Source organism: Styela clava, chromosome 15 (genome assembly GCF_964204865.1).
Source record: "Styela clava chromosome 15, kaStyClav1.hap1.2, whole genome shotgun sequence".
Lineage (NCBI taxonomy): Eukaryota > Metazoa > Chordata > Ascidiacea > Stolidobranchia > Styelidae > Styela > Styela clava.
This window is the reverse complement of record NC_135264.1, coordinates 7,912,493-7,929,131: the sequence shown is the minus strand read 5'-3', so window position 1 is coordinate 7,929,131 and position 16,639 is coordinate 7,912,493. Positions and strand designations below refer to the sequence as shown.

At 47.0% G+C, this 16,639-nt stretch overlaps 62 non-coding genes and 20 pseudogenes across 62 annotated transcripts; all 82 read left to right on the top strand.

The window, feature by feature from the left end:
• The first annotated feature begins 53 nt into the window (after positions 1-53).
• LOC144412932 (5S ribosomal RNA) lies at positions 54-172 on the top strand (annotated as a pseudogene).
• Positions 173-253: 81 nt separating this feature from the next.
• Positions 254-372, top strand: LOC144414505 (5S ribosomal RNA). Its single transcript, XR_013470395.1, has one exon. It is a non-coding gene; the product is annotated as a 5S ribosomal RNA (ribosomal RNA).
• Positions 373-453: 81 nt separating this feature from the next.
• Positions 454-572, top strand: LOC144416939 (5S ribosomal RNA). The gene has a single exon (XR_013472831.1). It is a non-coding gene; the product is annotated as a 5S ribosomal RNA (ribosomal RNA).
• Positions 573-653: 81 nt separating this feature from the next.
• LOC144413836 (5S ribosomal RNA) lies at positions 654-772 on the top strand. Its single transcript, XR_013469727.1, has one exon. It is a non-coding gene; the product is annotated as a 5S ribosomal RNA (ribosomal RNA).
• Positions 773-853: 81 nt separating this feature from the next.
• On the top strand, positions 854-972 carry LOC144413835 (5S ribosomal RNA). The gene has a single exon (XR_013469726.1). It is a non-coding gene; the product is annotated as a 5S ribosomal RNA (ribosomal RNA).
• An 81-nt stretch (positions 973-1,053) lies between these two features.
• LOC144416036 (5S ribosomal RNA) lies at positions 1,054-1,172 on the top strand. Its single transcript, XR_013471930.1, has one exon. It is a non-coding gene; the product is annotated as a 5S ribosomal RNA (ribosomal RNA).
• An 81-nt stretch (positions 1,173-1,253) lies between these two features.
• Positions 1,254-1,372, top strand: LOC144413834 (5S ribosomal RNA). Its single transcript, XR_013469725.1, has one exon. It is a non-coding gene; the product is annotated as a 5S ribosomal RNA (ribosomal RNA).
• An 81-nt stretch (positions 1,373-1,453) lies between these two features.
• LOC144412217 (5S ribosomal RNA) lies at positions 1,454-1,572 on the top strand (annotated as a pseudogene).
• Positions 1,573-1,653: 81 nt separating this feature from the next.
• Positions 1,654-1,772, top strand: LOC144414656 (5S ribosomal RNA). Its single transcript, XR_013470546.1, has one exon. It is a non-coding gene; the product is annotated as a 5S ribosomal RNA (ribosomal RNA).
• Positions 1,773-1,853: 81 nt separating this feature from the next.
• LOC144412675 (5S ribosomal RNA) lies at positions 1,854-1,962 on the top strand (annotated as a pseudogene).
• An 81-nt stretch (positions 1,963-2,043) lies between these two features.
• LOC144412709 (5S ribosomal RNA) lies at positions 2,044-2,162 on the top strand (annotated as a pseudogene).
• An 81-nt stretch (positions 2,163-2,243) lies between these two features.
• LOC144413833 (5S ribosomal RNA) lies at positions 2,244-2,362 on the top strand. Its single transcript, XR_013469724.1, has one exon. It is a non-coding gene; the product is annotated as a 5S ribosomal RNA (ribosomal RNA).
• Positions 2,363-2,620: 258 nt separating this feature from the next.
• Positions 2,621-2,739, top strand: LOC144413832 (5S ribosomal RNA). The gene has a single exon (XR_013469723.1). It is a non-coding gene; the product is annotated as a 5S ribosomal RNA (ribosomal RNA).
• Positions 2,740-2,820: 81 nt separating this feature from the next.
• LOC144413831 (5S ribosomal RNA) lies at positions 2,821-2,939 on the top strand. The gene has a single exon (XR_013469722.1). It is a non-coding gene; the product is annotated as a 5S ribosomal RNA (ribosomal RNA).
• Positions 2,940-3,020: 81 nt separating this feature from the next.
• On the top strand, positions 3,021-3,139 carry LOC144413830 (5S ribosomal RNA). Its single transcript, XR_013469721.1, has one exon. It is a non-coding gene; the product is annotated as a 5S ribosomal RNA (ribosomal RNA).
• Positions 3,140-3,220: 81 nt separating this feature from the next.
• LOC144413829 (5S ribosomal RNA) lies at positions 3,221-3,339 on the top strand. The gene has a single exon (XR_013469720.1). It is a non-coding gene; the product is annotated as a 5S ribosomal RNA (ribosomal RNA).
• An 81-nt stretch (positions 3,340-3,420) lies between these two features.
• LOC144412828 (5S ribosomal RNA) lies at positions 3,421-3,529 on the top strand (annotated as a pseudogene).
• Positions 3,530-3,610: 81 nt separating this feature from the next.
• LOC144417347 (5S ribosomal RNA) lies at positions 3,611-3,729 on the top strand. The gene has a single exon (XR_013473240.1). It is a non-coding gene; the product is annotated as a 5S ribosomal RNA (ribosomal RNA).
• An 81-nt stretch (positions 3,730-3,810) lies between these two features.
• Positions 3,811-3,919, top strand: LOC144412788 (5S ribosomal RNA; annotated as a pseudogene).
• Positions 3,920-4,000: 81 nt separating this feature from the next.
• LOC144416020 (5S ribosomal RNA) lies at positions 4,001-4,119 on the top strand. The gene has a single exon (XR_013471914.1). It is a non-coding gene; the product is annotated as a 5S ribosomal RNA (ribosomal RNA).
• An 81-nt stretch (positions 4,120-4,200) lies between these two features.
• LOC144412827 (5S ribosomal RNA) lies at positions 4,201-4,309 on the top strand (annotated as a pseudogene).
• An 81-nt stretch (positions 4,310-4,390) lies between these two features.
• Positions 4,391-4,509, top strand: LOC144413827 (5S ribosomal RNA). The gene has a single exon (XR_013469718.1). It is a non-coding gene; the product is annotated as a 5S ribosomal RNA (ribosomal RNA).
• An 81-nt stretch (positions 4,510-4,590) lies between these two features.
• LOC144413826 (5S ribosomal RNA) lies at positions 4,591-4,709 on the top strand. The gene has a single exon (XR_013469717.1). It is a non-coding gene; the product is annotated as a 5S ribosomal RNA (ribosomal RNA).
• Positions 4,710-4,790: 81 nt separating this feature from the next.
• LOC144413825 (5S ribosomal RNA) lies at positions 4,791-4,909 on the top strand. The gene has a single exon (XR_013469716.1). It is a non-coding gene; the product is annotated as a 5S ribosomal RNA (ribosomal RNA).
• An 81-nt stretch (positions 4,910-4,990) lies between these two features.
• Positions 4,991-5,109, top strand: LOC144413824 (5S ribosomal RNA). The gene has a single exon (XR_013469715.1). It is a non-coding gene; the product is annotated as a 5S ribosomal RNA (ribosomal RNA).
• Positions 5,110-5,190: 81 nt separating this feature from the next.
• Positions 5,191-5,299, top strand: LOC144412825 (5S ribosomal RNA; annotated as a pseudogene).
• Positions 5,300-5,380: 81 nt separating this feature from the next.
• On the top strand, positions 5,381-5,499 carry LOC144417345 (5S ribosomal RNA). Its single transcript, XR_013473239.1, has one exon. It is a non-coding gene; the product is annotated as a 5S ribosomal RNA (ribosomal RNA).
• An 81-nt stretch (positions 5,500-5,580) lies between these two features.
• LOC144412787 (5S ribosomal RNA) lies at positions 5,581-5,689 on the top strand (annotated as a pseudogene).
• Positions 5,690-5,770: 81 nt separating this feature from the next.
• LOC144416019 (5S ribosomal RNA) lies at positions 5,771-5,889 on the top strand. The gene has a single exon (XR_013471913.1). It is a non-coding gene; the product is annotated as a 5S ribosomal RNA (ribosomal RNA).
• Positions 5,890-5,970: 81 nt separating this feature from the next.
• Positions 5,971-6,079, top strand: LOC144412824 (5S ribosomal RNA; annotated as a pseudogene).
• Positions 6,080-6,160: 81 nt separating this feature from the next.
• LOC144413823 (5S ribosomal RNA) lies at positions 6,161-6,279 on the top strand. Its single transcript, XR_013469714.1, has one exon. It is a non-coding gene; the product is annotated as a 5S ribosomal RNA (ribosomal RNA).
• Positions 6,280-6,360: 81 nt separating this feature from the next.
• On the top strand, positions 6,361-6,479 carry LOC144413822 (5S ribosomal RNA). The gene has a single exon (XR_013469713.1). It is a non-coding gene; the product is annotated as a 5S ribosomal RNA (ribosomal RNA).
• Positions 6,480-6,560: 81 nt separating this feature from the next.
• Positions 6,561-6,679, top strand: LOC144416035 (5S ribosomal RNA). Its single transcript, XR_013471929.1, has one exon. It is a non-coding gene; the product is annotated as a 5S ribosomal RNA (ribosomal RNA).
• Positions 6,680-6,760: 81 nt separating this feature from the next.
• Positions 6,761-6,879, top strand: LOC144417343 (5S ribosomal RNA). Its single transcript, XR_013473237.1, has one exon. It is a non-coding gene; the product is annotated as a 5S ribosomal RNA (ribosomal RNA).
• Positions 6,880-6,960: 81 nt separating this feature from the next.
• LOC144412877 (5S ribosomal RNA) lies at positions 6,961-7,069 on the top strand (annotated as a pseudogene).
• Positions 7,070-7,150: 81 nt separating this feature from the next.
• LOC144412885 (5S ribosomal RNA) lies at positions 7,151-7,269 on the top strand (annotated as a pseudogene).
• An 81-nt stretch (positions 7,270-7,350) lies between these two features.
• On the top strand, positions 7,351-7,469 carry LOC144413821 (5S ribosomal RNA). The gene has a single exon (XR_013469712.1). It is a non-coding gene; the product is annotated as a 5S ribosomal RNA (ribosomal RNA).
• Positions 7,470-7,727: 258 nt separating this feature from the next.
• Positions 7,728-7,846, top strand: LOC144416253 (5S ribosomal RNA). Its single transcript, XR_013472146.1, has one exon. It is a non-coding gene; the product is annotated as a 5S ribosomal RNA (ribosomal RNA).
• An 81-nt stretch (positions 7,847-7,927) lies between these two features.
• Positions 7,928-8,046, top strand: LOC144414737 (5S ribosomal RNA). Its single transcript, XR_013470627.1, has one exon. It is a non-coding gene; the product is annotated as a 5S ribosomal RNA (ribosomal RNA).
• An 81-nt stretch (positions 8,047-8,127) lies between these two features.
• LOC144413820 (5S ribosomal RNA) lies at positions 8,128-8,246 on the top strand. Its single transcript, XR_013469711.1, has one exon. It is a non-coding gene; the product is annotated as a 5S ribosomal RNA (ribosomal RNA).
• Positions 8,247-8,327: 81 nt separating this feature from the next.
• Positions 8,328-8,436, top strand: LOC144411983 (5S ribosomal RNA; annotated as a pseudogene).
• Positions 8,437-8,517: 81 nt separating this feature from the next.
• On the top strand, positions 8,518-8,636 carry LOC144414689 (5S ribosomal RNA). The gene has a single exon (XR_013470578.1). It is a non-coding gene; the product is annotated as a 5S ribosomal RNA (ribosomal RNA).
• Positions 8,637-8,717: 81 nt separating this feature from the next.
• Positions 8,718-8,836, top strand: LOC144413819 (5S ribosomal RNA). The gene has a single exon (XR_013469710.1). It is a non-coding gene; the product is annotated as a 5S ribosomal RNA (ribosomal RNA).
• Positions 8,837-8,917: 81 nt separating this feature from the next.
• On the top strand, positions 8,918-9,036 carry LOC144417455 (5S ribosomal RNA). Its single transcript, XR_013473348.1, has one exon. It is a non-coding gene; the product is annotated as a 5S ribosomal RNA (ribosomal RNA).
• An 81-nt stretch (positions 9,037-9,117) lies between these two features.
• LOC144413257 (5S ribosomal RNA) lies at positions 9,118-9,236 on the top strand. Its single transcript, XR_013469294.1, has one exon. It is a non-coding gene; the product is annotated as a 5S ribosomal RNA (ribosomal RNA).
• An 81-nt stretch (positions 9,237-9,317) lies between these two features.
• Positions 9,318-9,436, top strand: LOC144413818 (5S ribosomal RNA). Its single transcript, XR_013469709.1, has one exon. It is a non-coding gene; the product is annotated as a 5S ribosomal RNA (ribosomal RNA).
• Positions 9,437-9,517: 81 nt separating this feature from the next.
• On the top strand, positions 9,518-9,635 carry LOC144416762 (5S ribosomal RNA). The gene has a single exon (XR_013472655.1). It is a non-coding gene; the product is annotated as a 5S ribosomal RNA (ribosomal RNA).
• Positions 9,636-9,716: 81 nt separating this feature from the next.
• Positions 9,717-9,825, top strand: LOC144411982 (5S ribosomal RNA; annotated as a pseudogene).
• An 81-nt stretch (positions 9,826-9,906) lies between these two features.
• Positions 9,907-10,025, top strand: LOC144417191 (5S ribosomal RNA). Its single transcript, XR_013473084.1, has one exon. It is a non-coding gene; the product is annotated as a 5S ribosomal RNA (ribosomal RNA).
• Positions 10,026-10,106: 81 nt separating this feature from the next.
• On the top strand, positions 10,107-10,215 carry LOC144412823 (5S ribosomal RNA; annotated as a pseudogene).
• An 81-nt stretch (positions 10,216-10,296) lies between these two features.
• On the top strand, positions 10,297-10,415 carry LOC144412665 (5S ribosomal RNA; annotated as a pseudogene).
• An 81-nt stretch (positions 10,416-10,496) lies between these two features.
• Positions 10,497-10,615, top strand: LOC144415614 (5S ribosomal RNA). Its single transcript, XR_013471506.1, has one exon. It is a non-coding gene; the product is annotated as a 5S ribosomal RNA (ribosomal RNA).
• An 81-nt stretch (positions 10,616-10,696) lies between these two features.
• LOC144413816 (5S ribosomal RNA) lies at positions 10,697-10,815 on the top strand. The gene has a single exon (XR_013469707.1). It is a non-coding gene; the product is annotated as a 5S ribosomal RNA (ribosomal RNA).
• Positions 10,816-10,896: 81 nt separating this feature from the next.
• LOC144414574 (5S ribosomal RNA) lies at positions 10,897-11,015 on the top strand. The gene has a single exon (XR_013470464.1). It is a non-coding gene; the product is annotated as a 5S ribosomal RNA (ribosomal RNA).
• Positions 11,016-11,096: 81 nt separating this feature from the next.
• On the top strand, positions 11,097-11,215 carry LOC144413815 (5S ribosomal RNA). The gene has a single exon (XR_013469706.1). It is a non-coding gene; the product is annotated as a 5S ribosomal RNA (ribosomal RNA).
• An 81-nt stretch (positions 11,216-11,296) lies between these two features.
• On the top strand, positions 11,297-11,415 carry LOC144413814 (5S ribosomal RNA). The gene has a single exon (XR_013469705.1). It is a non-coding gene; the product is annotated as a 5S ribosomal RNA (ribosomal RNA).
• Positions 11,416-11,496: 81 nt separating this feature from the next.
• LOC144413813 (5S ribosomal RNA) lies at positions 11,497-11,615 on the top strand. Its single transcript, XR_013469704.1, has one exon. It is a non-coding gene; the product is annotated as a 5S ribosomal RNA (ribosomal RNA).
• Positions 11,616-11,696: 81 nt separating this feature from the next.
• Positions 11,697-11,815, top strand: LOC144417454 (5S ribosomal RNA). Its single transcript, XR_013473347.1, has one exon. It is a non-coding gene; the product is annotated as a 5S ribosomal RNA (ribosomal RNA).
• An 81-nt stretch (positions 11,816-11,896) lies between these two features.
• Positions 11,897-12,015, top strand: LOC144413146 (5S ribosomal RNA). Its single transcript, XR_013469183.1, has one exon. It is a non-coding gene; the product is annotated as a 5S ribosomal RNA (ribosomal RNA).
• Positions 12,016-12,096: 81 nt separating this feature from the next.
• On the top strand, positions 12,097-12,215 carry LOC144417357 (5S ribosomal RNA). Its single transcript, XR_013473250.1, has one exon. It is a non-coding gene; the product is annotated as a 5S ribosomal RNA (ribosomal RNA).
• Positions 12,216-12,296: 81 nt separating this feature from the next.
• Positions 12,297-12,415, top strand: LOC144413812 (5S ribosomal RNA). Its single transcript, XR_013469703.1, has one exon. It is a non-coding gene; the product is annotated as a 5S ribosomal RNA (ribosomal RNA).
• An 81-nt stretch (positions 12,416-12,496) lies between these two features.
• Positions 12,497-12,615, top strand: LOC144413811 (5S ribosomal RNA). Its single transcript, XR_013469702.1, has one exon. It is a non-coding gene; the product is annotated as a 5S ribosomal RNA (ribosomal RNA).
• An 81-nt stretch (positions 12,616-12,696) lies between these two features.
• Positions 12,697-12,815, top strand: LOC144413810 (5S ribosomal RNA). Its single transcript, XR_013469701.1, has one exon. It is a non-coding gene; the product is annotated as a 5S ribosomal RNA (ribosomal RNA).
• Positions 12,816-12,896: 81 nt separating this feature from the next.
• Positions 12,897-13,015, top strand: LOC144417190 (5S ribosomal RNA). The gene has a single exon (XR_013473083.1). It is a non-coding gene; the product is annotated as a 5S ribosomal RNA (ribosomal RNA).
• Positions 13,016-13,096: 81 nt separating this feature from the next.
• On the top strand, positions 13,097-13,205 carry LOC144412822 (5S ribosomal RNA; annotated as a pseudogene).
• An 81-nt stretch (positions 13,206-13,286) lies between these two features.
• On the top strand, positions 13,287-13,405 carry LOC144417453 (5S ribosomal RNA). The gene has a single exon (XR_013473346.1). It is a non-coding gene; the product is annotated as a 5S ribosomal RNA (ribosomal RNA).
• Positions 13,406-13,486: 81 nt separating this feature from the next.
• Positions 13,487-13,605, top strand: LOC144413087 (5S ribosomal RNA). The gene has a single exon (XR_013469141.1). It is a non-coding gene; the product is annotated as a 5S ribosomal RNA (ribosomal RNA).
• An 81-nt stretch (positions 13,606-13,686) lies between these two features.
• LOC144413809 (5S ribosomal RNA) lies at positions 13,687-13,805 on the top strand. The gene has a single exon (XR_013469700.1). It is a non-coding gene; the product is annotated as a 5S ribosomal RNA (ribosomal RNA).
• Positions 13,806-13,886: 81 nt separating this feature from the next.
• LOC144416761 (5S ribosomal RNA) lies at positions 13,887-14,004 on the top strand. The gene has a single exon (XR_013472654.1). It is a non-coding gene; the product is annotated as a 5S ribosomal RNA (ribosomal RNA).
• An 81-nt stretch (positions 14,005-14,085) lies between these two features.
• LOC144411981 (5S ribosomal RNA) lies at positions 14,086-14,194 on the top strand (annotated as a pseudogene).
• An 81-nt stretch (positions 14,195-14,275) lies between these two features.
• On the top strand, positions 14,276-14,394 carry LOC144417189 (5S ribosomal RNA). Its single transcript, XR_013473081.1, has one exon. It is a non-coding gene; the product is annotated as a 5S ribosomal RNA (ribosomal RNA).
• An 81-nt stretch (positions 14,395-14,475) lies between these two features.
• LOC144412821 (5S ribosomal RNA) lies at positions 14,476-14,584 on the top strand (annotated as a pseudogene).
• An 81-nt stretch (positions 14,585-14,665) lies between these two features.
• On the top strand, positions 14,666-14,784 carry LOC144412664 (5S ribosomal RNA; annotated as a pseudogene).
• Positions 14,785-14,865: 81 nt separating this feature from the next.
• LOC144414891 (5S ribosomal RNA) lies at positions 14,866-14,984 on the top strand. The gene has a single exon (XR_013470782.1). It is a non-coding gene; the product is annotated as a 5S ribosomal RNA (ribosomal RNA).
• Positions 14,985-15,065: 81 nt separating this feature from the next.
• On the top strand, positions 15,066-15,184 carry LOC144413808 (5S ribosomal RNA). The gene has a single exon (XR_013469699.1). It is a non-coding gene; the product is annotated as a 5S ribosomal RNA (ribosomal RNA).
• An 81-nt stretch (positions 15,185-15,265) lies between these two features.
• On the top strand, positions 15,266-15,384 carry LOC144416690 (5S ribosomal RNA). The gene has a single exon (XR_013472583.1). It is a non-coding gene; the product is annotated as a 5S ribosomal RNA (ribosomal RNA).
• Positions 15,385-15,465: 81 nt separating this feature from the next.
• LOC144413883 (5S ribosomal RNA) lies at positions 15,466-15,584 on the top strand. Its single transcript, XR_013469774.1, has one exon. It is a non-coding gene; the product is annotated as a 5S ribosomal RNA (ribosomal RNA).
• An 81-nt stretch (positions 15,585-15,665) lies between these two features.
• Positions 15,666-15,784, top strand: LOC144417030 (5S ribosomal RNA). Its single transcript, XR_013472922.1, has one exon. It is a non-coding gene; the product is annotated as a 5S ribosomal RNA (ribosomal RNA).
• An 81-nt stretch (positions 15,785-15,865) lies between these two features.
• Positions 15,866-15,984, top strand: LOC144413807 (5S ribosomal RNA). Its single transcript, XR_013469698.1, has one exon. It is a non-coding gene; the product is annotated as a 5S ribosomal RNA (ribosomal RNA).
• An 81-nt stretch (positions 15,985-16,065) lies between these two features.
• LOC144413805 (5S ribosomal RNA) lies at positions 16,066-16,184 on the top strand. The gene has a single exon (XR_013469696.1). It is a non-coding gene; the product is annotated as a 5S ribosomal RNA (ribosomal RNA).
• Positions 16,185-16,265: 81 nt separating this feature from the next.
• On the top strand, positions 16,266-16,384 carry LOC144413804 (5S ribosomal RNA). The gene has a single exon (XR_013469695.1). It is a non-coding gene; the product is annotated as a 5S ribosomal RNA (ribosomal RNA).
• An 81-nt stretch (positions 16,385-16,465) lies between these two features.
• LOC144417187 (5S ribosomal RNA) lies at positions 16,466-16,584 on the top strand. The gene has a single exon (XR_013473079.1). It is a non-coding gene; the product is annotated as a 5S ribosomal RNA (ribosomal RNA).
• Positions 16,585-16,639: the final 55 nt, after the last annotated feature.

Genomic DNA, 16,639 nt, shown 5'->3' with positions numbered 1-16,639 from the left:
CTGTTTTCCAACAACTGCGAAATACAAATAGCCGAATAGACTACTACTTTATCGCCTACAACCATACCACGTTGAATGCACCCGTTATCGTTCGATCTCGGAAGTTAAGCAATGTCAGGCTCGGTTAGAACTTGCATGGGTGACCGGCTGGGAATACCGAGTGTCGTAGGCTTTTCGTCGCCGTTTCATTCGATTTTGCTCTGTTTTCCAACAACTGCGAAATACAAATAGCCGAATAGACTACTACTTTATCGCCTACAACCATACCACGTTGAATGCACCCGATCTCGTTCGATCTCGGAAGTTAAGCAATGTCGGGCTCGGTTAGTACTTTCATGGGTGACCGGCTGGGAATACCGAGTGTCGTAGGCTTTTCGTCGCCGTTTCATTCGATTTTGCTCTGTTTTCCAACAACTGCAAAATACAAATAGCCGAATAGACTACTACTTTATCGCCTACAACCATACCACGTCGAATGCACCTGATCTCGTTCGATCTCGGAAGTTAAGCAATGTCGGGCTCGATTAGTACTTGCATGGGTGACCGGCTGGGAATACCGAGTGTCGTAGGCTTTTCGTCGCCGTTTAATTCGATTTTGCTCTGTTTTCCAACAACTGCAAAATACAAATAGCCGAATAGACTACTACTTTATCGCCTACAACCATACCACGTTGAATGCACCCGATCTCGTTCGATCTCGGAAGTTAAGCAATGTCGGGCTCGGTTAGTACTTGCATGGGTGACCGGCTGGGAATACCGAGTGTCGTAGGCTTTTCGTCGCCGTTTCATTCGATTTTGCTCTGTTTTCCAACAACTGCGAAATACAAATAGCCGAATAGACTACTACTTTATCGCCTACAACCATACCACGTTGAATGCACCCGATCTCGTTCGATCTCGGAAGTTAAGCAATGTCGGGCTCGGTTAGTACTTGCATGGGTGACCGGCTGGGAATACCGAGTGTCGTAGGCTTTTTGTCGCCGTTTCATTCGATTTTGCTCTGTTTTCCAACAACTGCGAAATACAAATAGCCGAATAGACTACTACTTTATCGCCTACAACCATACCACGTTGAATGCACCCGATCTCGTTCGATCTCGGAAGTTAAGCAATGTCGGGCTCGGTTAGTACTTGCATGGGTGACCGGCTGGGAATACCGAGTGTCGAAGGCTTTTCGTCGCCGTTTCATTCGATTTTGCTCTGTTTTACAACAACTGCGAAATACAAATAGCCGAATAGACTACTACTTTATCGCCTACAACCATACCACGTTGAATGCACCCGATCTCGTTCGATCTCGGAAGTTAAGCAATGTCGGGCTCGGTTAGTACTTGCATGGGTGACCGGCTGGGAATACCGAGTGTCGTAGGCTTTTTGTCGCCGTTTCATTCGATTTTGCTCTGTTTTCCAACAACTGCGAAATACAAATAGCCGAATACACTACTACTTTATCGCCTACAACCATACCACGTTGAATGCACCCGTTATCGTTCGATCTCGGAAGTTAAGCAATGTCGTGCTCGGTTAGTACTTGCATGGGTGACCGGCTGGGAATACCGAGTGTCGTAGGCTTTTCGTCGCCGTTTCATTCGATTTTGCTCTGTTTTCCAACAACTGCGAAATACAAATAGCCGAATAGACTACTACTTTATCGCCTACAACCATACCACGTTGAATGCACCCGATCTCGTTCGATCTCGGAAGTTAAGCAATGTCGGGCTCGGTTAGTACTTGCATGGGTGACCTGCTGGGAATACCGAGTGTCGTAGGCTTTTCGTCGCCGTTTCATTCGATTTTGCTCTGTTTTCCAACAACTGCGAAATACAAATAGCCGAATAGACTACTACTTTATCGCCTACAACCATACCACGTTGAATGTACTCGATCTCGGAAGTTAAGCAATGTCGGGCTCGGTTAGTACTTGCATGGGTGACCGGCTGGGAATACCGAGTGTCGTAGGCTTTTTGTCGCCGTTTCATTCGATTTTGCTCTGTTTTCCAACAACTGCAAAATACAAATAGCCGAATAGACTACTACTTTATCGCCTACAACCATACCACGTTGAATGCAGCCGTTATCGTTCGATCTCGGAAGTTAAGCAATGTCAGGCTCGGTTAGTACTTGCATGGGTGACCGGCTGGGAATACCGAGTGTCGTAGGCTTTTCGTCGCCGTTTCATTCGATTTTGCTCTGTTTTCCAACAACTGCGAAATACAAATAGCCGAATAGACTACTACTTTATCGCCTACAACCATACCACGTTGAATGCACCCGATCTCGTTCGATCTCGGAAGTTAAGCAATGTCGGGCTCGGTTAGTACTTGCATGGGTGACCGGCTGGGAATACCGAGTGTCGTAGGCTTTTCGTCGCCGTTTCATTCGATTTTGCTCTGTTTTCCAACAACTGCGAAATACAAATAGCCGAATAGACTACTACTTTATCGCCTACAACCATACCACGTTGAATGCACCCGATCTCGTTCGATCTCGGTTAGTACTTGCATGGGTGACCGGCTGGGAATACCGAGTGTCGTAGGCTTTTCGTCGCCGTTTCATTCGATTTTGCTCTGTTTTCCAACAACTGCGAAATACAAATAGCCGAATAGACTACTACTTTATCGCCTACAACCATACCACGTTGAATGCACCCGATCTCGTTCGATCTCGGAAGTTAAGCAATGTCGGGCTCGGTTAGTACTTGCATGGGTGACCGGCTGGGAATACCGAGTGTCGTAGGCTTTTCGTCGCCGTTCCATTCGATTTTGCTCTGTTTTCCAACAACTGCGAAATACAAATAGCCGAATAGACTACTACTTTATCGCCTACAACCATACCACGTTGAATGCACCCGATCTCGTTCGATCTCGGAAGTTAAGCAATGTCGGGCTCGGTTAGTACTTGCATGGGTGACCGGCTGGGAATACCGAGTGTCGTAGGCTTTTCGTCGCCGTTCCATTCGATTTTGCTCTGTTTTCCAACAACTGCGAAATACAAATAGCCGAATAGACTACTACTTTATCGCCTACAACCATACCACGTTGAATGCACCCGATCTCGTTCGATCTCGGAAGTTAAGCAATGTCGGGCTCGGTTAGTACTTGCATGGGTGACCGGCTGGGAATACCGAGTGTCGTAGGCTTTTCGTCGCCGTTTCGTTCGATTTTGCTCTGTTTTCCAACAACTGCGAAATACAAATAGCCGAATAGACTACTGTTTAATCGCCTACAACCATACCACGTTGAATGCACCCGATCTCGTTCGATCTCGGAAGTTAAGCAATGTCGGGCTCGGTTAGTACTTGCATGGGTGACCGGCTGGGAATACCGAGTGTCGTAGGCTTTTCATCGCCGTTTCATTCGATTTTGCTCTGTTTTCCAACAACTGCGAAATACAAATAGCCAAATAGACTACTACTTTATCGCCTTCAACCATACCACGTTGAATGCACTCGATCTCGGAAGTTAAGCAATGTCGGGCTCGGTTAGTACTTGCATGGGTGACCGGCTGGGAATACCGAGTGTCGTAGGCTTTTCATCGCCGTTTCATTCGATTTTGCTCTGTTTTCCAACAACTGCGAAATACAAATAGCCGAATAGACTACTACTTTATCGCCTACAACCATACCACGTTGAATGCACCCGATCTCGTTCGATCTCGGAAGTTAAGCAATGTCGGGCTCGGTTAGTACTTGCATGGGTGACCGGCTGGGAATACCGAGTGTCAAAGGCTTTTCGTCGCCGTTTCATTCGATTTTGCTCTGTTTTCCAACAACTGCGAAATACAAATAGCCGAATAGACTACTGCTTTACCGCCTACAACCATACCACGTTGAATGCACCCGATCTCGGAAGTTACGCAATGTCGGGCTCGGTTAGTACTTGCATGGGTGACCGGCTGGGAATACCGAGTGTCGTAGGCTTTTCGTCGCCGTTTCATTCGATTTTGCTCTGTTTTCCAACAACTGCGAAATACAAATAGCCGAATAGACTACTACTTTATCGCCTACAAACATACCACGTTGAATGCACCCGATCTCGTTCGATCTCGGAAGTTAAGCAATGTCGGGCTCGGTTAGTACTTGCATGGGTGACCGGCTGGGAATACCGAGTGTCGTAGGCTTTTCATCGCCGTTTCATTCGATTTTGCTCTGTTTTCCAACAACTGCGAAATACAAATAGCCAAATAGACTACTACTTTATCGCCTTCAACCATACCACGTTGAATGCACTCGATCTCGGAAGTTAAGCAATGTCGGGCTCGGTTAGTACTTGCATGGGTGACCGGCTGGGAATACCGAGTGTCGTAGGCTTTTCATCGCCGTTTCATTCGATTTTGCTCTGTTTTCCAACAACTGCGAAATACAAATAGCCGAATAGACTACTACTTTATCGCCTACAACCATACCACGTTGAATGCACCCGATCTCGTTCGATCTCGGAAGTTAAGCAATGTCGGGCTCGGTTAGTACTTGCATGGGTGACCGGCTGGGAATACCGAGTGTCGTAGGCTTTTCGTCGCCGTTTCATTCGATTTTGCTCTGTTTTCCAACAACTGCGAAATACAAATAGCCGAATAGACTACTACTTTATCGCCTACAACCATACCACGTTGAATGCACCCGATCTCGTTCGATCTCGGAAGTTAAGCAATGTCGGGCTCGGTTAGTACTTGCATGGGTGACCGGCTGGGAATACCGAGTGTCGTAGGCTTTTTGTCGCCGTTTCATTCGATTTTGCTCTGTTTTCCAACAACTGCGAAATACAAATAGCCGAATAGACTACTACTTTATCGCCTACAACCATACCACGTTGAATGCACCCGATCTCGTTCGATCTCGGAAGTTAAGCAATGTCGGGCTCGGTTAGTACTTGCATGGGTGACCGGCTGGGAATACCGAGTGTCGTAGGCTTTTTGTCGCCGTTTCATTCGATTTTGCTCTGTTTTCCAACAACTGCGAAATACAAATAGCCGAATAGACTACTACTTTATCGCCTACAACCATACCACGTTGAATGCACCCGATCTCGTTCGATCTCGGAAGTTAAGCAATGTCGGGCTCGGTTAGTACTTGCATGGGTGACCGGCTGGGAATACCGAGTGTCGTAGGCTTTTCATCGCCGTTTCATTCGATTTTGCTCTGTTTTCCAACAACTGCGAAATACAAATAGCCAAATAGACTACTACTTTATCGCCTTCAACCATACCACGTTGAATGCACTCGATCTCGGAAGTTAAGCAATGTCGGGCTCGGTTAGTACTTGCATGGGTGACCGGCTGGGAATACCGAGTGTCGTAGGCTTTTCATCGCCGTTTCATTCGATTTTGCTCTGTTTTCCAACAACTGCGAAATACAAATAGCCGAATAGACTACTACTTTATCGCCTACAACCATACCACGTTGAATGCACCCGATCTCGTTCGATCTCGGAAGTTAAGCAATGTCGGGCTCGGTTAGTACTTGCATGGGTGACCGGCTGGGAATACCGAGTGTCAAAGGCTTTTCGTCGCCGTTTCATTCGATTTTGCTCTGTTTTCCAACAACTGCGAAATACAAATAGCCGAATAGACTACTGCTTTACCGCCTACAACCATACCACGTTGAATGCACCCGATCTCGGAAGTTACGCAATGTCGGGCTCGGTTAGTACTTGCATGGGTGACCGGCTGGGAATACCGAGTGTCGTAGGCTTTTCGTCGCCGTTTCATTCGATTTTGCTCTGTTTTCCAACAACTGCGAAATACAAATAGCCGAATAGACTACTACTTTATCGCCTACAAACATACCACGTTGAATGCACCCGATCTCGTTCGATCTCGGAAGTTAAGCAATGTCGGGCTCGGTTAGTACTTGCATGGGTGACCGGCTGGGAATACCGAGTGTCGTAGGCTTTTCATCGCCGTTTCATTCGATTTTGCTCTGTTTTCCAACAACTGCGAAATACAAATAGCCAAATAGACTACTACTTTATCGCCTTCAACCATACCACGTTGAATGCACTCGATCTCGGAAGTTAAGCAATGTCGGGCTCGGTTAGTACTTGCATGGGTGACCGGCTGGGAATACCGAGTGTCGTAGGCTTTTCATCGCCGTTTCATTCGATTTTGCTCTGTTTTCCAACAACTGCGAAATACAAATAGCCGAATAGACTACTACTTTATCGCCTACAACCATACCACGTTGAATGCACCCGATCTCGTTCGATCTCGGAAGTTAAGCAATGTCGGGCTCGGTTAGTACTTGCATGGGTGACCGGCTGGGAATACCGAGTGTCGTAGGCTTTTCGTCGCCGTTTCATTCGATTTTGCTCTGTTTTCCAACAACTGCGAAATACAAATAGCCGAATAGACTACTACTTTATCGCCTACAACCATACCACGTTGAATGCACCCGATCTCGTTCGATCTCGGAAGTTAAGCAATGTCGGGCTCGGTTAGTACTTGCATGGGTGACCGGCTGGGAATACCGAGTGTCGTAGGCTTTTTGTCGCCGTTTCATTCGATTTTGCTCTGTTTTCCAACAACTGCGAAATACAAATAGCCGAATAGACTACTACTTTATCGCCTACAACCATACCACGTTGAATGCACCCGATCTCGTTCGATCTCGGAAGTTAAGCAATGTCGGGCTCGGTTAGTACTTGCATGGGTGACCGGCTGGGAATACCGAGTGTCGAAGGCTTTTCGTCGCCGTTTCATTCGATTTTGCTCTGTTTTCCAACAACTGCGAAATACAAATAGCCGAATAGACTACTACTTTATCGCCTACAACCATACCACGTTGAATGCACCCGATCTCGTTCGATCTCGGAAGTTAAGCAATGTCGGGCTCGGTTAGTACTTGCATGGGTGACCGGCTGGGAATACCGAGTGTCAAAGGCTTTTCGTCGCCGTTTCATTCGATTTTGCTCTGTTTTCTAACAACTGCGAAATACAAATAGCCGAATAGACTACTACTTTATCGCCTACAACCATACCACGTTGAATGCACTCGATCTCGGAAGTTAAGCAATGTCGGGCTCGCTTAGTACTTGCATGGGTGACCGGCTGGGAATACCGAGTGTCGTAGGCTTTTTGTCGCCGTTTCATTCGATTTTGCTCTGTTTTCCAACAACTGCGAAATACAAATAGCCGAATAGACTACTACTTTATCGCCTACAACCATACCACGTTGAATGCACCCGTTATCGTTCGATCTCGGAAGTTAAGCAATGTCAGGATCGGTTAGTACTTGCATGGGTGACCGGCTGGGAATACCGAGTGTCGTAGGCTTTTCGTCGCCGTTTCATTGGATTTTGCTCTGTTTTCCAACAACTGCGAAATACAAATAGCCGAATAGACTACTACTTTATCGCCTACAACCATACCACGTTGAATGCACCCGATCTCGTTCGATCTCGGAAGTTAAGCAATGTCGGGCTCGGTTAGTACTTGCATGGGTGACCGGCTGGGAATACCGAGTGTCGTAGGCTTTTCGTCGCCGTTTCATTCGATTTTGATCTGTTTTCCAACAACTGCGAAATACAAATAGCCGAATAGACTACTACTTTATCGCCTACAACCATACCACGTTGAATGCACCCGATCTCGTTCGATCTCGGTTAGTACTTGCATGGGTGACCGGCTGGGAATACCGAGTGTCGTAGGCTTTTCGTCGCCGTTTCATTCGATTTTGATCTGTTTTCCAACAACTGCGAAATACAAATAGCCGAATAGACTACTACTTTATCGCCTACAACCATACCACGTTGAATGCATCCGATCTCTTTCGATCTCGGAAGTTAAGCAATGTCGGGCTCGGTTAGTACTTGCATGGGTGACCGGCTGGGAATACCGAGTGTCGTAGGCTTTTCGTCGCCGTTCCATTCGATTTTGCTCTGTTTTCCAACAACTGCGAAATACAAATAGCCGAATAGACTACTACTTTATCGCCTACAACCATACCACGTTGAATGCACCCGATCTCGTTCGATCTCGGAAGTTAAGCAATGTCGGGCTCGGTTAGTACTTGCATGGGTGACCGGCTGGGAATATCGAGTGTCGTAGGCTTTTCGTCGCCGTTTCGTTCGATTTTGCTCTGTTTTCCAACAACTGCGAAATACAAATAGCCGAATAGACTACTGTTTAATCGCCTACAACCATACCACGTTGAATGCACCCGATCTCGTTCGATCTCGGAAGTTAAGCAATGTCGGGCTCGGTTAGTACTTGCATGGGTGACCGGCTGGGAATACCGAGTGTCGTAGGCTTTTCGTCGCCGTTTCATTCGATTTTGCTCTGTTTTCCAACAACTGCGAAATACAAATAGCCGAATAGACTACTGCTTTACCGCCTACAACCATACCACGTTGAATGCACCCGATCTCGGAAGTTAAGCAATGTCGGGCTCGGTTAGTACTTGCATGGGTGACCGGCTGGGAATACCGAGTGTCGTAGGCTTTTCATCGCCGTTTCATTCGATTTTGCTCTGTTTTCCAACAACTGCGAAATACAAATAGCCGAATAGACTACTACTTTATCGCCTACAGCCATACCACGTTGAATGCACCCGATCTCGTTCGATCTCGGAAGTTAAGCAATGTCGGGCTCGGTTAGTACTTGCATGGGTGACCGGCTGGGAATACCGAGTGTCGTAGGCTTTTCGTCGCCGTTTCATTCGATTTTGCTCTGTTTTCCAACAACTGCGAAATACAAATAGCCGAATAGACTACTACTTTATCGCCTACAACCATACCACGTTGAATGCACCCGATCTCGTTCGATCTCGGAAGTTAAGCAATGTCGGGCTCGGTTAGTACTTGCATGGGTGACCGGCTGGGAATACCGAGTGTCGTAGGCTTTTTGTCGCCGTTTCATTCGATTTTGCTCTGTTTTCCAACAACTGCGAAATACAAATAGCCGAATAGACTACCACTTTATCGCCTACAACCATACCACGTTGAATGCACCAGATCTCGTTCGATCTCGGAAGTTAAGCAATGTCGGGCTCGGTTAGTACTTGCATGGGTGACCGGCTGGGAATACCGAGTGTCGAAGGCTTTTCGTCGCCGTTTCATTCGATTTTGCTCTGTTTTCCAACAACTACGAAATACAAATAGCCAAATAGACTACTACTTTATCGCCTACAACCATACCACGTTGAATGCACCCGATCTCGTTCGATCTCGGAAGTTAAGCAATGTCGGGCTTGGTTAGTACTTGCATGGGTGACCTGCTGGGAATACCGAGTGTCGTAGGCTTTCCGTCGCCGTTCCATTCGATTTTGCTCTGTTTTCCAACAACTGCGAAATACAAATAGCCGAATAGACTACTACTTTATCGCCTACAACCATACCACGTTGAATGCACCCGATCTCGTTCGATCTCGGAAGTTAAGCAATGTCGGGCTCGGTTAGTACTTGCATGGGTGACCGGCTGGGAATACCGAGTGTCGTAGGCTTTTAGTCGCCGTTTCGTTCGATTTTGCTCTGTTTTCCAACAACTGCGAAATACAAATAGCCGAATAGACTACTGTTTAATCGCCTACAACCATACCACGTTGAATGCACCCGATCTCGTTCGATCTCGGAAGTTAAGCAATGTCGGGCTCGGTAAGTACTTGCATGGGTGACCGGCTGGGAATACCGAGTGTGTAGGCTTTTCGTCGCCGTTTCATTCGATTTTGCTCTGTTTTCCAACAACTGCGAAATACAAATAGCCGAATAGACTACTGCTTTACCGCCTACAACCATACCACGTTGAATGCACCCGATCTCGGAAGTTAAGCAATGTCGGGCTCGGTTAGTACTTGCATGGGTGACCGGCTGGGAATACCGAGTGTCGTAGGCTTTTCGTCGCCGTTTCATTCGATTTTGCTCTGTTTTCCAACAACTGCGAAATACAAATAGCCGAATAGACTACTACTTTATCGCCTACAAACATACCACGTTGAATGCACCCGATCTCGTTCGATCTCGGAAGTTAAGCAATGTCGGGCTCGGTTAGTACTTGCATGGGTGACCGGCTGGGAATACCGAGTGTCGTAGACTTTTCATCGCCGTTTCATTCGATTTTGCTCTGTTTTCCAACAACTGCGAAATACAAATAGCCGAATAGACTACTACTTTATCGCCTTCAACCATACCACGTTGAATGCACTCGATCTCGGAAGTTAAGCAATGTCGGGCTCGGTTAGTACTTGCATGGGTGACCGGCTGGGAATACCGAGTGTCGTAGGCTTTTTGTCGCCGTTTCATTCGATTTTGCTCTGTTTTCCAACAACTGCGAAATACAAATAGCCGAATAGACTACTACTTTATCGCCTACAACCATACCACGTTGAATGCACCCGTTATCGTTCGATCTCGGAAGTTAAGCAATGTCAGGCTCGGTTAGTACTTGCATAGGTGACCGGCTGGGAATACCGAGTGTCGTAGGCTTTTCGTCGCCGTTTCATTCGATTTTGCTCTGTTTTCCAACAACTGCGAAATACAAATAGCCGAATAGACTACTACTTTATCGCCTACAACCATACCATGTTGAATGCACCCGATCTCGTTCGACCTCGGAAGTTAAGCAATGTCGGGCTCGGTTAGTACTTGCATGGGTGACCGGCTGGGAATACCGAGTGTCGTAGGCTTTTCGTCGCCGTTTCATTCGATTTTGCTCTGCTTTCCAACAACTGCGAAATACAAATAGCCGAATAGACTACTACCTTGTCGCCTACAACCATACCACGTTGAATGCACCCGATCTCGTTCGATCTCGGAAGTTAAGCAATGTCGGGCTCGGTTAGTACTTGCATGGGTGACCGGCTGGGAATACCGAGTGTCGTAGGCTTTTCGTCGCCGTTTCATTCGATTTTGCTCTGTTTTCCAACAACTGCGAAATACAAATAGCCGAATAGACTACTACTTTATCGCCTACAACCATACCACGTTGAATGCACCCGATCTCGTTCGATCTCGGAAGTTAAGCAATGTCGGGCTCGGTTAGTACTTACATGGGTGACCGGCTGGGAATACCGAGTGTCGTAGGCTTTTCGTCGCCGTTTCATTCGATTTTGCTCTGTTTTCCAACAACTGCGAAATAAAAATAGGCGAATAGACTACTACTTTATCGCCTACAACCATACCACGTTGAATGCACCCGATCTCGTTCGATCTCGGAAGTTAAGCAATGTCGGGCTCGGTTAGTACTTGCATGGGTGACCGGCTGGGAATACCGAGTGTCGTAGGCTTTTCGTCGCCGTTTCATTCGATTTTGCTCTGTTTTCCAACAACTGCGAAATACAAATAGCCGAATAGACTACCACTTTATCGCCTACAACCATACCACGTTGAATGCACCCGATCTCGTTCGATCTCGGAAGTTAAGCAATGTCGGGCTCGGTTAGTACTTGCATGGGTGACCGGCTGGGAATACCGAGTGTCGTAGGCTTTTCGTCGCCGTTTCATTCGATTTTGCTCTGTTTTCCAACAACTGCGAAATACAAATAGGCGAATAGACTACTACTTTATCGCCTACAACCATACCACGTTGAATGCACCCGATCTCGTTCGATCTCGGAAGTTAAGCAATGTCGGGCTCGGTTAGTACTTGCATGGGTGACCGGCTGGGAATACCGAGTGTCGTAGGCTTTTCGTCGCCGTTTCATTCGATTTTGCTCTGTTTTCCAACAACTGCGAAATACAAATAGCCGAATAGACTACTACTTTATCGCCTACAACCATACCACGTTGAATGCACCAGATCTCGTTCGATCTCGGAAGTTAAGCAATGTCGGGCTCGGTTAGTACTTGCATGGGTGACCGGCTGGGAATACCGAGTGTCGAAGGCTTTTCGTCGCCGTTTCATTCGATTTTGCTCTGTTTTCCAACAACTACGAAATACAAATAGCCGAATAGACTACTACTTTATCGCCTACAACCATACCACGTTGAATGCACCCGATCTCGTTCGATCTCGGAAGTTAAGCAATGTCGGGCTTGGTTAGTACTTGCATGGGTGACCTGCTGGGAATACCGAGTGTCGTAGGCTTTCCGTCGCCGTTCCATTCGATTTTGCTCTGTTTTCCAACAACTGCGAAATACAAATAGCCGAATAGACTACTACTTTATCGCCTACAACCATACCACGTTGAATGCACCCGATCTCGTTCTATCTCGGAAGTTAAGCAATGTCGGGCTCGGTTAGTACTTACATGGGTGACCGGCTGGGAATACCGAGTGTCGTAGGCTTTTCGTCGCCGTTTCATTCGATTTTGCTCTGTTTTCCAACAACTGCGAAATAAAAATAGGCGAATAGACTACTACTTTATCGCCTACAACCATACCACGTTGAATGCACCCGATCTCGTTCGATCTCGGAAGTTAAGCAATGTCGGGCTCGGTTAGTACTTGCATGGGTGACCGGCTGGGAATACCGAGTGTCGTAGGCTTTTCGTCGCCGTTTCATTCGATTTTGCTCTGTTTTCCAACAACTGCGAAATACAAATAGCCGAATAGACTACCACTTTATCGCCTACAACCATACCACGTTGAATGCACCCGATCTCGTTCGATCTCGGAAGTTAAGCAATGTCGGGCTCGGTTAGTACTTGCATGGGTGACCGGCTGGGAATACCGAGTGTCGTAGGCTTTTCGTCGCCGTTTCATTCGATTTTGCTCTGTTTTCCAACAACTGCGAAATACAAATAGGCGAATAGACTACTACTTTATCGCCTACAACCATACCACGTTGAATGCACCCGATCTCGTTCGATCTCGGAAGTTAAGCAATGTCGGGCTCGGTTAGTACTTGCATGGGTGACCGGCTGGGAATACCGAGTGTCGTAGGCTTTTCGTCGCCGTTTCATTCGATTTTGCTCTGTTTTCCAACAACTGCGAAATACAAATAGCCGAATATACTACTACTTTATCGCCTACAAACATACCACGTTGAATGCACCCGATCTCGTTCGATCTCGGAAGTTAAGCAATGTCGGGCTCGGTTAGTACTTGCATGGGTGACCGGCTGGGAATACCGAGTGTCGTAGACTTTTCATCGCCGTTTCATTCGATTTTGCTCTGTTTTCCAACAACTGCGAAATACAAATAGCCGAATAGACTACTACTTTATCGCCTTCAACCATACCACGTTGAATGCACTCGATCTCGGAAGTTAAGCAATGTCGGGCTCGGTTAGTACTTGCATGGGTGACCGGCTGGGAATACCGAGTGTCGTAGGCTTTTTGTCGCCGTTTCATTCGATTTTGCTCTGTTTTCCAACAACTGCGAAATACAAATAGCCGAATAGACTACTACTTTATCGCCTACAACCATACCACGTTGAATGCACCAGATCTCGTTCGATCTCGGAAGTTAAGCAATGTCGGGCTCGGTTAGTACTTGCATGGGTGACCGGCTGGGAATACCGAGTGTCGAAGGCTTTTCGTCGCCGTTTCATTCGATTTTGCTCTGTTTTCCAACAACTACGAAATACAAATAGCCGAATAGACTACTACTTTATCGCCTACAACCATACCACGTTGAATGCACCCGATCTCGTTCGATCTCGGAAGTTAAGCAATGTCGGGCTTGGTTAGTACTTGCATGGGTGACCTGCTGGGAATACCGAGTGTCGTAGGCTTTCCGTCGCCGTTCCATTCGATTTTGCTCTGTTTTCCAACAACTGCGAAATACAAATAGCCGAATAGACTACTACTTTATCGCCTACAACCATACCACGTTGAATGCACCCGATCTCGTTCGATCTCGGAAGTTAAGCAATGTCGGGCTCGGTTAGTACTTGCATGGGTGACCGGCTGGGAATACCGAGTGTCGTAGGCTTTTAGTCGCCGTTTCGTTCGATTTTGCTCTGTTTTCCAACAACTGCGAAATACAAATAGCCGAATAGACTACTGTTTAATCGCCTACAACCATACCACGTTGAATGCACCCGATCTCGTTCGATCTCGGAAGTTAAGCAATGTCGGGCTCGGTAAGTACTTGCATGGGTGACCGGCTGGGAATACCGAGTGTGTAGGCTTTTCGTCGCCGTTTCATTCGATTTTGCTCTGTTTTCCAACAACTGCGAAATACAAATAGCCGAATAGACTACTGCTTTACCGCCTACAACCATACCACGTTGAATGCACCCGATCTCGGAAGTTAAGCAATGTCGGGCTCGGTTAGTACTTGCATGGGTGACCGGCTGGGAATACCGAGTGTCGTAGGCTTTTCGTCGCCGTTTCATTCGATTTTGCTCTGTTTTCCAACAACTGCGAAATACAAATAGCCGAATAGACTACTACTTTATCGCCTACAAACATACCACGTTGAATGCACCCGATCTCGTTCGATCTCGGAAGTTAAGCAATGTCGGGCTCGGTTAGTACTTGCATGGGTGACCGGCTGGGAATACCGAGTGTCGTAGACTTTTCATCGCCGTTTCATTCGATTTTGCTCTGTTTTCCAACAACTGCGAAATACAAATAGCCGAATAGACTACTACTTTATCGCCTTCAACCATACCACGTTGAATGCACTCGATCTCGGAAGTTAAGCAATGTCGGGCTCGGTTAGTACTTGCATGGGTGACCGGCTGGGAATACCGAGTGTCGTAGGCTTTTTGTCGCCGTTTCATTCGATTTTGCTCTGTTTTCCAACAACTGCGAAATACAAATAGCCGAATAGACTACTACTTTATCGCCTACAACCATACCACGTTGAATGCACCCGTTATCGTTCGATCTCGGAAGTTAAGCAATGTCAGGCTCGGTTAGTACTTGCATAGGTGACCGGCTGGGAATACCGAGTGTCGTAGGCTTTTCGTCGCCGTTTCATTCGATTTTGCTCTGTTTTCCAACAACTGCGAAATACAAATAGCCGAATAGACTACTACTTTATCGCCTACAACCATACCATGTTGAATGCACCCGATCTCGTTCGATCTCGGAAGTTAAGCAATGTCGGGCTCGGTTAGTACTTGCATGGGTGACCGGCTGGGAATACCGAGTGTCGTAGGCTTTTCGTCGCCGTTTCATTCGATTTTGCTCTGTTTTCCAACAACTGCGAAATACAAATAGCCGAATAGACTACTACTTTATTGCCTACAACCATACCACGTTGAATGCACCCGATCTCGTTCGATCTCGGAAGTTAAGCAATGTCGGGCTCGGTTAGTACTTGCATGGGTGACCGGCTGGGAATACCGAGTGTCGTAGGCTTTTCGTCGCCGTTTCATTCGATTTTGCTCTGTTTTCCAACAACTGCGAAATACAAATAGCCGAATAGACTACCACTTTATCGCCTACAACCATACCACGTTGAATGCACCCGATCTCGTTCGATCTCGGAAGTTAAGCAATGTCGGGCTCGGTTAGTACTTGCATGGGTGACGGGCTGGGAATACCGAGTGTCGTAGGCTTTTCGTCGCCGTTTCATTCGATTTTGCTCTGCTTTCCAACAACTGCGAAATACAAATAGCCGAATAGACTACTACCTTGTCGCCTACAACCATACCACGTTGAATGCACCCGATCTCGTTCGATCTCGGAAGTTAAGCAATGTCGGGCTCGGTTAGTACTTGCATGGGTGACCGGCTGGGAATACCAAGTGTCGTAGGCTTTTCGTCGCCGTTTCATTCGATTTTGCTCTGTTTTCCAACAACTGCGAAATACAAATAGCCGAATAGACTACTACTTTATCGCCTACAACCATACCACGTTGAATGCACCCGATCTCGTTCGATCTCGGAAGTTAAGCAATGTCGGGCTCGGTTAGTACTTACATGGGTGAACGGCTGGGAATACCGAGTGTCGTAGGCTTTTCGTCGCCGTTTCATTCGATTTTGCTCTGTTTTCCAACAACTGCGAAATAAAAATAGGCGAATAGACTACTACTTTATCGCCTACAACCATACCACGTTGAATGCACCCGATCTCGTTCGATCTCGGAAGTTAAGCAATGTCGGGCTCGGTTAGTACTTGCATGGGTGACCGGCTGGGAATACCGAGTGTCGTAGGCTTTTCGTCGCCGTTTCATTCGATTTTGCTCTGTTTTCCAACAACTGCGAAATACAAATAGCCGAATAGACTACCACTTTATCGCCTACAACCATACCACGTTGAATGCACCCGATCTCGTTCGATCTCGGAAGTTAAGCAATGTCGGGCTCGGTTAGTACTTGCATGGGTGACCGGCTGGGAATACCGAGTGTCGTAGGCTTTTCGTCGCCGTTTCATTCGATTTTGCTCTGTTTTCCAACAACTGCGAAATACAAATAGGCGAATAGACTACTACTTTATCGCCTACAACCATACCACGTTGAATGCACCCGATCTCGTTCGATCTCGGAAGTTAAGCAATGTCGGGCTCGGTTAGTACTTGCATGGGTGACCGGCTGGGAATACCGAGTGTCGTAGGCTTTTCGTCGCCGTTTCATTCGATTTTGCTCTGTTTTCCAACAACTGCGAAATACAAATAGCCGAATAGACTACTACTTTATCGCCTACAAACATACCACGTTGAATGCACCCGATCTCGTTCGATCTCGGAAGTTAAGCAATGTCGGGCTCGGTTAGTACTTGCATGGGTGACCGGCTGGGAATACCGAGTGTCGTAGACTTTTCATCGCCGTTTCATTCGATTTTGCTCTGTTTTCCAACAACTGCGAAATACAA